Source organism: Protopterus annectens, chromosome 8.part1 (assembly GCF_019279795.1).
Source record: "Protopterus annectens isolate FY-2018-M chromosome 8.part1, PAN1.0, whole genome shotgun sequence".
Taxonomy (NCBI): Eukaryota; Metazoa; Chordata; order Ceratodontiformes; family Protopteridae; genus Protopterus; species Protopterus annectens.
This window is the reverse complement of record NC_056742.1, coordinates 547185801-547199096: the sequence shown is the minus strand read 5'-3', so window position 1 is coordinate 547199096 and position 13296 is coordinate 547185801.

Sequence of the window (13296 nt, the reverse complement as noted above, 5' to 3'; positions counted from 1 at the left end):
CCCACTACCTCAGGGTATTCCGCTATTTGCTGGAAGAGACGCATATTGCTGGCCAATACCTCACGGGCATTGGGGAAATATACATAATCACCGACATGTGCTGACATGGCATCCAGGAACTGGTGCAGTACCCTGGAGGCTGATGCCTGTGATATCCCCATCATATCACCAGTTGGTCTCTGGAAGGTACCTGTTGCTTGTATTCTTAGGCCAACACATACCTTGGTTTCCACTGGGATGGGTTCCCCTCTGTTGGTTCTGTGTGTGAGGTGTGGCCTGCACAGCTCCACTATTTGCTGCAGGAGGTCTCTGTCCACTCTATAGCACTCTACTATCTCCAGCTCATGTAACCCGTGGTAGGTTACCCTGGGCCTGTACACTCTTCTCCATCTCCTCACTGTGGGTTGTCTGGCACCATCTGCATTGTCACCACCCTCAGCAAGTCGCCTATGTCTCATTATGACAACTATGGCAGCCCCTAACATTTCTGCTCTGAGTTCAGCTTTTTCAGTTTTCACTTCTAATAGCTTACTCCTGTCTTGCAGTGTCTCTTGACAGAAACATCTTGCACTGCTGTTTGCAGATTTTTAAGTGTTGGGCTGAGCTACTATTCTGCCTGTGTAATTGCCTGCTTCTAATTGTTTTCACCTGCTAGCTCCAGCAGTATTCCCTACTAGCTTCCTACTAATTCTGTTGCTTCCTTTTTCCTTTCTGTTTCCTCAGGGGGGAGCAGCGTGTATACCAGCAGAAACACGCTCACAGTGGCTTACACGCGAGCACACATGCTTACACGGTTCAGAATCTGCTTATCCGGGTTAAAACGCGCGCACACCAGCTCAAACAGTTTTACAGCTCTGCCAACAGGCTTCTACATGCTAAGTCTGCCCTACACGCGCGCACACCCGCGCAAACAGTGTTAAACATCTACCAACACGCTCCCACATGCTCAGTCTGCCTTACTCGCGCGCACACTGTCTTACTCCCGCTTCATGGCGCGCACACGTGCGCATGCACGCCCAGCAAGAAACTCTGGTGTAGGCAACAGTGTACACCTTCCATTTCTTGACTTTCCCATGCTTATGTTGTCGCACTCCTCTTTCCATGATATGTGTCTGACATCTGTCATATAACTTTCACCTCCAATGAACTGCATTTCTTTCTGCCATTCCCCCCTGTGATGTCACCTATCTCCTACTCTGTTCCTCCCCCTTCTGTAACTCTTACACTACTCAGAATGTGCTCATTTGCTATGTGACAGTGGAATTCAGTATCCTAACACTCATTTGCATCAGATTGCCTACTAATGCTTAGTTACATCTCTTAGACTCAGCTTCCCCCCTTAGCAACCACTAAACGGTGGCCATGTTGTTTTTGGTCTGCTGGTCCCTGCATTGTAAATCCATGTATTGCATAAAACCCACATTTGTGGGTTTATAACCTTCATTTTTATGTTTTATACAGCGCAGCCCGTTTGCGTGGGGCTGCGCTGGGTTTAAACATCGGCGATCGCCGAAAAAAAAATTATATTTTTATTACTTTTGCATCAGGTTACCTTGCCAATGGCCACATATTTGGCCATTGGCATGCTGCCTGACACATATGCACCCTTTATTTGGAGCTGACATGGCTCCATTGTGGTTTTTGCAGAAACGTACTCAGTTGTCAACTGAGTACATTTCTGCAGCTAAAACGGCTCTTACACGGGCTGTTTTGGGCTTCCTGGATCGCTAATCAACCTCATTTGCATGCTATTCGGCTGCAAGTGAGGTGATTAGCTTATCCACGCCCACTCCGTGTAAGAGACGTTTTAGCTGGTCTCTTACACAGACTTTGGGCTGTTCCTGGATTGCGAAGGCTGCATGGAGTCTTACACTACTCTTAGACTCCGTGCAAGCCTTCGTGAATCCTGCCCAAAGAGATTTAATATGGTGTAATATTTATGCAAAGGAGAAAGCAAAACTAATCAATACAAAAATAGCAGCACCAAAGATATTTCAAGAGAAACATAGGCAAAGGCTTCCAGATATGGAAATTCTTACAATACAAAACAATAAGAAAACAAAGAGGAAAAGTAGAAAAGACAATTAGTAATATATCAGTTAAAGAAATAGAAACTGAGGTTGTGGATTACCTGCAAAGTTAAGAATTTAGTGTAGAAAATCTATCTCTGATAACACCACAGCAGGATAGAGCAATGGATCCCGAAATTAAGGAGAAACCAGTGGAGTGGGAAACATCTGATCAGCTGCCATGTGAAGATACTTTGAAGTCTTCCATAGGAAACCAGTACAAAAGTTCAGCTGAAGTTGCACAGCAAGGAAAAGAATAGGAAACTGTGGCAGCTCTGATGCAGTCAGTGTTGTGGAGTGATAGGCCAGAGGCTTCCCATATGAAAGAGCAAAAGATGACACAGGATGAAACTGAAGAGAATGTGGCACAGGAAGATGCTCTGGAACTTTCTACAGAATGCCTGAAGGAAATAGAGAACAAAGAATGTGCCCTCAGTTTAGACAAAAGTGATCTAAGAGAAGAGTTGTGTGATTGAATAGAAATGGATAGACAATTAAGATCAATGAAAGAAATATTTTATTTTTATTTATCATTTGTTGACCGGGAAAGTCCGACTAGGTTCCACAGAGCCTGTTTTCAGCAGAGGCCCAGGGAGAAATGCTCCAGATGCATATCTTTGGAATGTGGGAGGAAACCGGAGTATCTTGAGGAAACCCACACGAACACAGGGAGAACATGCAAACTCCACACAGAAGGCACCCCAGCATCGATAAAGTCTTGCCACAAAAACACAGGGCAGTAAGGGAAAGGAAGTGGATAAATCAAATGGCATCATAAAAGTACTGAATAGAAGAAGAATATAAAGCAATTAAGACAAGAATTGTCACTGTTAGAAGAGTATAGAAGAGGGAACAGATCAACAAAAACACTCAATACTATAGATGTGATAAAAGTAATGAGCAGTATTAGAACAGATCAGGATCTATCATACACTATCACAAATTCTTCTTCTTTCAGCTTTTCCTGGTTAGGGGTCGCCACAGCAGATCATCTGCCTGCTCATGATTGGCAGTGGAGTTTTACAGTGTTGAGTTGCCAGCCCGGCGCCCAACCTTCCACAGAAGGCGCACACATGCACACACTCACACCTAGGGCCAATTTAGAGTGTCCAATCCACCTACTGCATGTCTTTGGGATGTGGGAGGAAACCAGAGCACCCAGAGAAAACCCACGCGACCACAGGGAGGACATGCAGACTCCGCACAGAAGGCACCCCAGCCGAGAATCAAACCGGAGAACCACTTGCTGTGCGGTGGCAACACTAACTGCTGCATCACTGTGGCCGCCCCAATACACTATCACAAATAATAAACTAAAAATATCAGCACAGGCAGAAAAAAACATAGAAGATATGTAGATAAATATAAAGGAAAAGTACAAAATAAGCAATTTATTGATGACCCAAAAAAGTTTTATTGAGAATTGGAAAAGAAGGTAAAATGAATTGAAACACCACCATCAAAAAGAAGAAATAGATACATTTTGGAGAAATATCTATGATGATCCTGTGGATCATAACAAAGATGCTAAATGGATTGAAGAAGTAAAAGAAAGAATAAGAAGTTCAAATATTCAGGATATGGGGTCTATATTATATGCTCGAAGAGACTTTTCTTTGAACATATAATCATCAACATGTAAAGAGCGAATGCTCTAAAGTGTAAATGGCCATGTCCAAGAATTTTTTCCTCAGGGAAAAAAATTCTGTTGGCCATTATTGGGAATTGCCCTTTTCCCCAATGCAGAGTGATCTCGGAGTTGGTATATTTAGTTATGGGGGGTGCGGGGGCAAAGCTCCCCACTTAATTAGGGTTTTGAAGTTTGTGTTTTGTTTGTACGGCCCCGTGAATTTTTTCCCCGAGGAAATAATTTGTGGATGTGGACATTCGTGCTTTAGAGCATTTCCTCTTTAGGTGTCAATGATTATATGTTCGAAGAAAAGTCTCTTCGAGCATATAATATAGACCCCAGGATATGAAATGGGATGAAGTAATGGCCAGAGAGATTGAAACAAAGTTAGGAAAAGCTCCCAATTGGAAAACCCCAGGCCCGGATGCAGTACCTAACTTCTGGCTAAAAGTATTAACATCTTTACATGAAGACTTAGCCAGGAGTAAGAACTGTTTATATATGCACCCCAAACAGACACCATCCTGGTTGACAACAGGAAAAACAATACTTCTATTTAACAGTGAGCCTGCACGTTATCCTAAAAACTATAAACCAATAACTTACCTTCTGACAATGTATAAAATATACACTGGAATTGATGCCGACAGATTTTATAGTCATTTAAAAGAAAACTCACTCATGGCAACAGAACAAAAGAGTAACAGAAGAAAGTTATATGGAATAATGGTTCATTTATTATTAAATAAAGTCATAAGTGAGAACTGTAAAAAGGGGAAGAATCTAAGTATGGCATGGATAGACCACAAAAAAGCATTTGATAGTATCCCACATTCATGGTTAAAAGAGTGCTTAAAAATGTATAAGATACACCCTATACTGATTGATTACATTACTGCAACAATGAAACTGTGGCAAATCACTTTGCAGTTAAGCCATGATAATGGACAAATTATGAAAATTTAAAGGGGGTATTCCAGGGTGACTCTCTGTCATCGCTGCTCTTTTGTCTTGCCCTTAACCCATTAAGCTGTTTACTTAACAGATTAGTCATGGCTACAATTTGGCTCCCAGAAAACAACAAACTGTAAAGACTTCTCATCTTCTTTTTGTGGATGATTTAAAAATGTATAGTTCATCAGATGAGGAACTGAAAGCACACCTGCAAGTGGTCAAAACCTTTTCAGATGATATAAGAATGTCATTTGTTCTTGATAAATGTGCAAAAGCAACCTTTGAAACATGAAAGCTGCAGCATCAAGAAAACATCAGTCTGGGACAGGAATGTGACATAAAAGCATTTTAGCAAGAGGGAGTATATAAATATTTGTGAACTGATGAAGGATCAACAATAAAAATGAACAAATGTGAATAAAACTTAGTAAGGAATATATTAGAAGACTAAAATTATTACTGAAAACAGAGCTGACATCTAGGAACAAAGTCCAAGCTATAAACCAATTTGCTCTTCCTGTCCTAACCTATAGTTTTGGAATGATTGACTGGACCCAAAAGGTGTTGGATTGGTTGAATAGTAAAACAAGAAGGATGATTCATGCCCATCAAATGATTTATAAAAATCAGTGCATACCAAGACTATATATTCCCCCTTTTAAAGGAGGTATCGGCCTCCACAGAATTGATTACATGTATAGATCTGCAGCCATAGGCCTGCATACATATCTACTAACCTCACAAGACCCAAACATAGTGAAAGTTTTAATACATGAGGAGAAATAGCCTGCTTAGTTTAGCAAAAGCATATCAGTGTCAAGTGAGAATAGAAATCAAACCAGAAGCAGATAAAAATCAGGCATCAACTGAATGTGCCAAAAAACAAAAGAAAGAATATAAGGTGAAGGATCAGATGAGAAGGCAGGAAATGTGGAAAATGCTTAAATATAGCTGTAAGTATAGAAAACTATTGGAACAACCTCATGTTGATCAGGAATGAACACAGGAATGGTTCGGAGAAGTGAATTTAAACCAAAAGAAGAAAGGTCAATATTGGCGGCCCAAGATAGTGGACTTGTAAACACATTGGTTTACAAAGTCCATTGAGTGTGGGAGAAACAGACAAATGTAGGTTTTGTAAAAGAGAATTGAAAACAGTTGTACATTTTAATGCTGGTTGCAATATACTAATGGCAGAAGGACTGTATACTGAAGTACATAGTAATGTGGTAAGACTGTTGCACTGGGGATTGTGCAAACATGATAATATTGAAGTAACTGAAAAGCACCGGAAACACGAGCCTCAAAGCATTATAGAAAATGATGAAGTTTATATCCCATGGGATCACCCATTGCCAACAGTTCAAAAAATAGATGCAAGAATACCAGATATAGTAGTCCAAAGAAGACAAAAGTAGCATTGATCATTGAAATTGCTACACCTAGTGACTACAGTGTCTTACATACAGAGAGACACAAAGTCATAAAATAGCAGGGTTTGCAGGCAGAAATAAGGACAATGTGTAAGAAAGACACACAGACAGCTCCAATACTAGTAGGAGCAGCAGGTCTTATAAAAAAGAATTTACAATCATACTTAGATATGTTACCAATACATTTAACTCCGAATGAATTGAAAAAGGGGTCATTAAAGAACACATTCCCAATGCTGCAAAGCGCTCTTTTGGCTAACATCAAAGATTGAAACTATACTAATTTCAGGAACTTTAATCATACTTTGACTTAGAAATGGAGTCCATTCCCATCATGTTATTAGAAACCCAAAAGACTTGGAGAAATTAAAAAGGGTGAATAAAGAATGTCACTTTAATGCTCTAAACTATATTAGGCTGACTTCCATTCCTGTGTCAAACTAAGGCATGACTTTATAAGCTGATATTTAAACTTTTGTTTTACAACTACTGTCCCTCTCTAGAATATTACCTGTGCCACAACTGACCATCTCATTAAGTGTTCATTTAACTCTTAATACTGATATCTGGAATTCCCCTATTCAGCTGCTAGAAACATAGATCATCTGATGACATCTTCATCTGAACAGCAGAAACAGAAACCCTACCAAAATATTGTCTCATGTTTCTGCTTCCTACACTCAGGTTTTCCTGTATAAATTAACTGCTACCTTAAATTCTTTCCAAAATAACTCCTATTAAGACCGACAACCAATAGGTATAAACAAGTCAGCATTTATACAAACTGTTGCTATCTACAAATATTACTTGTCCTTTTCCTCAATGTATTTTAATATCACAACTTCATAGAGCAGAAACAGGCTGAAAAAACCCACCACAGCATAAAACCAAAGGGTAATTTGATTTCGATAAGTGCTTTCACAAACACTGTTGCTTTATCAGATCTTAACACACCATAAAATACTCCACATTTATTTCTTCCTCTTAAATCTAATCATCCAATGGGAACAATGTACATTTCTATGTCGCTAAGCAACGTCACTTCCCTGTTAACTACATAGTGACCAAATTCTAGAAGCAGCACGACTACACTCTAAGCTATATTTCAAACTACATATACATATAAAATACATGAAAACACTTTATAATAATCTATAAAAAATAAAATAAAATGAAATGTTAAACCCAAAATACATATAAAACAATGAAAAATACACAAAACTATATTATATACATGTCCAATACAATCAACTTTTCAACCTCCGTGCTTCTAAAGTGGGTTTAATCGAAATGTGGTCATTCAACGCTGGGCTCGAATGTGCCCTCAACCTCAGAATCCATCTAAGTTCTGCTTGTTCGGTTATGTTAACTATATTCCCTTTCCGGTCATTCGACAGCAAGACCTCTAAGACTAAAAATTTAAAACTATGTTCATTCCCCATATTACTAATATGCTTGGCTATGGCACTATATTTCAAACTTCTGCGGGCACAATATAGGTAATCTTGAACCCTTTCCCTCAGCCACCTGTTGGTGTTGCCCACATAAAATGATGGTCATTTTATACATCTAGCTAAATACACCAAATTCTTGGTGTTACAGTCAGCTCGGGCCTTCAACTTATATTCCTGCTCAGTAAATGGATGTATAAACATATCTGTTTCATCTGTATATTCACAATACCCGCATTTTCCACATTTATGTGTCCCATAGCCACCCTCAATATAAGCTGAACACTCAGTGATCTTTGAATAGCATAACCTATACTTAAGTGATCTTTTATTCTTGTACCCATATTTAGGTTGTATTACAACTAAACCTGCTATCCTGGAGTCTGCCTGCAATACATGCCAATGTTTCCAAAAAATATCTTTCAGCTGGTGATCATCTGTGGAATAGGTCAACATAAACCGCATTTCACTTGGCCTAACCTTATTTACCCTATCATCTATCCGTGATGTAGAAAAATATGGTCTAGCTGCTGTACCCCTATCGCTCTTCGCTATCTCTTTTGTCCTACATATATCACTTACTTTATATCCCCTCTGTTGGAACTCAAGTTCCATCTGCTCTAAACTATTATCAAAGTCCACATCATTCACAGTGAGTCTACTGGTCCTAACCATCTGTCCTTTCAATACATTGCTGAAAACATGATTGGGGTGCATACTAGTTCAATGCACATATGTGGGACGAAAGCAGTCCTTCCTGTACATTCTTGTCTGAAGATTCCCCTGTTGATCTTTAAACACCACCAAATTTAAGAAATCTACTGAATGTAAAGAGCATTTCGAAGTAAATTTCAAAAACTGTTTACTGCCATTCACATATTCCAAGAAAGAAAGAAAGTGTTCCTGCGTTCCTGTCCATAGCAGGAACAAGTCATCCACAAAACGATGACAGAATCTAATGTACCTACTGTATGGTGAATTTAGAATATAATCAATCTCCCATCCAGCCATAACCAGGTTTGCATAGCTACTGGAACGTGACATGCCCATAGCTATGCCAGAAACCTGCCTATAGTAATTGCCTGCAAAAGTGAATACATTAAACTCCAATATCAAGGTCATTAGGGAACACAAAAACTCCACTTTACTAGACTCATAAAGTCCTTCATAGGTTCATAGGTTCATATGTTCATAGAGTATTCCTAGGCTAATTGCCATTATGGGCCATTTTAAGCATAGCCAATTACCTCCTTCTTAAGAAGGCTCCATTTTACCATCTCCACCCCTTCTTTATTAGGAATGGATGTAAATAATGAGGTCACATTCATAGTAATCAACAATACCGTAGATGTATCAATATCAGTATTCTCTTTAAAGAGTGTGTACAAATCTTTTAAAAATGCTCTGAATCTCTTAAAACAGTAGTATATATTTCAACTACAGGATGAAGATGTTTTTCCACATATATGGAGATTGGCTCCATCACCCAGCCTGCCCCTGCTATAATGGGTCTAAATGGAGGTCTCAAGGGGTTCTTATGTATTTTAGGTAGGCCATTAAATGAAGGGATTAATGGTTTTAAAACTGAAAAATATTGATGCAGCTCCTTAGTCATACAGTCATTTTCATAATGTGTATTTAATATGCCCCTTAACTGCTGTTCCAACTCTCCCAACCTCTCAGAACTCACCCTCTCATATGTTTTGGTATCTTGTAACATCTCGTTAATACAATCTACATAATAAGTTCTATTTATAACAACGACCAACCCACCCTTGTCAACAGGTTTTATCATAATATTCATATCGTTTTGCAAGGCTATTAAGGCTTTCCTTTCATTAAATGTCAAATTCTCAAAGCCCTTCTTTCTTTTATTGTTTCACAAAGTTGCATATTTCATCCTCACAAAGATTGATAAAATTCTCAAGAACAGGATAAAATTGTGGTGTGAAACTATTAGGTTTCCAGAACACCATATTATTAACATTTCCATGATTACTGACATTGTTAAAACTCAGTTTCATTGCTACATTTCTTATAAACATATTTTAATAAATCAATGTATCAGTTAAATCAGCTCTAGTTGCTGGAATGAATGATAAACCCTTATTTAAAACATTCATTTCAAACTCTGTCAGAATTCTGTCAGAGATATTACATACCAAGTTTAAATGTTCTGAGTCCACATTTTCTTTATCGTTCTGACACCAGTTTCCTGGAACGATGCCCATCATTTTATGTGGGCAAGACCAACAGGCAGCTGAGGGAAAGGGTTTGAGATCACCTATATTGTGGCACAGAGGTCTGAAATATAGTGCCATAGCCAAACATATTAGTAATATGGGGAATGAACATGGTTTTAAATTCCTAGTCTTAGAGGTCTTGCTGTCAAATGACAGGAAATGGGATATAGTTAACATAACCGAACAAGCAGAACTTAGATGGATTTTGAGTCTGAGGGCATGTTCGAGCCCAGGGTTGAATGATCACATTTCGATTAAACCCACTTTGGAAGCATGGATGTTGAAAAGATGATTGTACTGGACATGTATATAATATAGTTTTGCATATTTTTAGTTGTTTTATATGTATTTTGGATATAATATTTAATTTAATTTTATTTTTTATAGATTATTATAAAGTGTTTTCATGTATTTTATATGTATATGTTGTTCAATATATAGCATAGAGTGTAGTCATGCTGCTTCTAGAATTTGGTCACTATGTAGTTAACAGGGAAATAATATGTTGCTTAGCGACATAGAAATGCACATTGTTGGATGATTAGATTTAAGAGGAAGAAATAAATGTGGAGTATTTTGTGGTGTGTTAAGATCCGATGAAGCAACATTGTTTGTGAAAGTGCTTATCGAAATAAAATTACCCTTTGGTTTTATGCCGTGGTGGTTTCTTTCAGCCTGTTTCTGCTCTGTGAAGTTTGGATTTTATACATTTTCTTTGTTGTTCTCAGAGCAGTTCATTGCCTGGATTCTTTTGTGGACTTGTATATTTTAATATCAAACAATTTGACTATGCCTTTAGTATGTGCCACCCAACTTTCTATGTGATCGTCCTTATGACATGTTTATTTTTTTGTCTGTTTTTTCTTTTTGTACAACCAGGTTGTACTTCACAATGCACTACAAAAGTCTAATCCACCTACCTGATTAACACATCAAATAAGAAAGTAAATAAGTAAATAAATATACAAATATATTAATGTAGGGGACATTTTTGGTTACCTTTTATTTTAACCCACTTTCTTCAAAACTAAAATGACAAAATATACGCAGCCATCATAACTGAACACATAAGTAAATATCATAGCCAGTATAAGACAGATAAAATAAATGGGGACAAATATGTGGCAACATGTTGTATCACTGAAGAATACTTAAAGTGAACTCAGCCTGCCAGTTGTTAAATAAGTTTATACAAAGCTGAAACATTATTGCTTATTTTAATGTCCATGTGGTTTGATCACAGAGCAGTCTGGTTAAATACAGTTCAATAACAGCTACAAATATCCTTGGTTATGGTGTTATTTAAAATAAATGTAAGCAGATTTAGCCCTAGAGCAAAAATTATACTGAGGAAATAAAAATAAAATAAAATAATGGTTTCAAATCAACTTTGATATCAGCTTTATTTTTTACAGTATGAGGCAGCATAAGAATATCATTGGCTTAATTTGATTTGTTTCTGACTCTTCAGGGTAGGAAATAAATATGCAATGCATAGTCAAATTGTTTGATATTAAAATATGTTGAAGAAAATTGCAGCCACTGTTCAATTCTAGTGTTGAAAGGATGACTGCTAGATACAGTCAGTAAATAATAACGAATCTGAGGATAAATATGTCTGATAAAAGTACAAATGAACTTACAAGTAATCTGAAGGCAAAAATATTTTTTAAAAAAGATAGAATATTTTAAAAGAAGCAGTCCAGTAAAATACATTAATATCTGCTGGGGTATACAGGTTTCTTGATTTAGTTGGTAACCCAGTATACTAATCCAGGTATGTGAGGCATTCATCGTAACAGTAGATAATTGATGTGCCCCTTTGTCATAGTAACTATATGGGTATTTACATCCTTCTGAGGGCACCTTGTACTGGTTTAAGTTTTTTATTAGCAATGGGGAGTAATGATATGCATCCCCTGAGAAGTGACCAGCTACATATATAATGTATGTTAAACAGCACTGCTGGCATGCACATGCTGCATCCAAGAGACTAAAACTCTAAGGAGCAACAGAAAAAGGTGAACTGGAGCATCATGAAACTGATCTCCAAGGATGTCTATGAGTCTGAAGTTGTAACAGGCAGTCCTTACCTTTCCCAGATAAAGAATGTTTCCTTTTCATGCAGAGTGTTGCACTGTTGTGATATGCAGTCCACACCATAACAGCATGGTGTGAGACAAAGGCTACATTACATATCTAGTGCCTAGTACAATCAACTTCTATTAGAAGTGCGATAGATAGCTAGATAGATAGATAGATAGATAGATAGCTAGATAGATAGATAGATAGATAGATAGATAGATAGATAGATAGATAGATAGACAGATAGATCGATAAATAGTGGTAAATGACTACTATTACAATTTCTTCTGGATTGTAAAAAAACTTAGATGTACTGAAAACGTGTGTGTGTGTGTTGGGGGGGGGGGGGTAAGCGCACTACTTCAAGTACTTAAAGTGTCCCTGGCTCAGAATGCAGATTTCTGGAAGTACTCAAGTCATGTGTGCTAATGACAATAGTCAGAGTTGTATTCCCAGTTCTAAAATAGAAACTGTGCTTGCTACACCACAAATGTAACTTTTGCAAACACATGCATGTTGGCCAATGCTTCATGTTGTGGGAACAGAAATATGTGACCAAACATAAGTTCAACTGTCAGAGTAGAGCAGTAGTTTACATGGCTCAGTGCCAACACTGTCCAGCTTTCTATATTGGAAAAACAGACCACAAATTAAGGGAAAGAGTATATGAGCATTTATATTATATTTCCAAAACGAAAAAAGAAAGTGCCTAGCTAGACATGTTGAAGCATTTCCAGATCATACATTCAAATTTAGGGCTATTGACTGTGTGAATTCAAATGGAAGAGGTGGTCCCGATTCATTAATGTTGGAGAAACTTGAATTGAGGTGGCAGCTTTGTGCAGACAACTGCCATTTTCCAGGATTGAATGAAGTGTATTCTATCCTGTGTATTCTTAAACTGAAAAATCTAGAGAGGTAGACTCATGAAAGGTGTAAGTGAGTCCATACCCTCTGGTTGTAAGGTGCTGTCATGTGGACAGAATGGGTCAGGATAAATTATTTTAATATTTTAATATTTTAATTTTCATCAGAATGAAGACATTAAAAATAAAAATATACATGAAATAAATAATGTTGATTATGAATTTTAGGCTAAATATTTTAGTAAGACTATATTTAAGGCATTACTTGTAAAATATTGAAATAAATGTTAAAGTTAATATGTGGATGTTATAGGGAAGGGTGTCTTTAAATGGAGGTGTGTGTTTAGTGTCACATGAGTGATGACTTTTTTATTTAAACTTTGCATTTGTACATGTTTGTTATCTGAAAAAGTCTCCCTATAAGGAGAGATGAAAAGCGCTTAATAAAACAGACTTTATTTTTTACTTGTGGGTGACCAGTTGAGTGATTTCCTAGCTTTTTTATCCAGTTTTTTTGCAGAAATGGCAATGCTTTCTGAGAAAGCACCATTCCATTATGAATCAA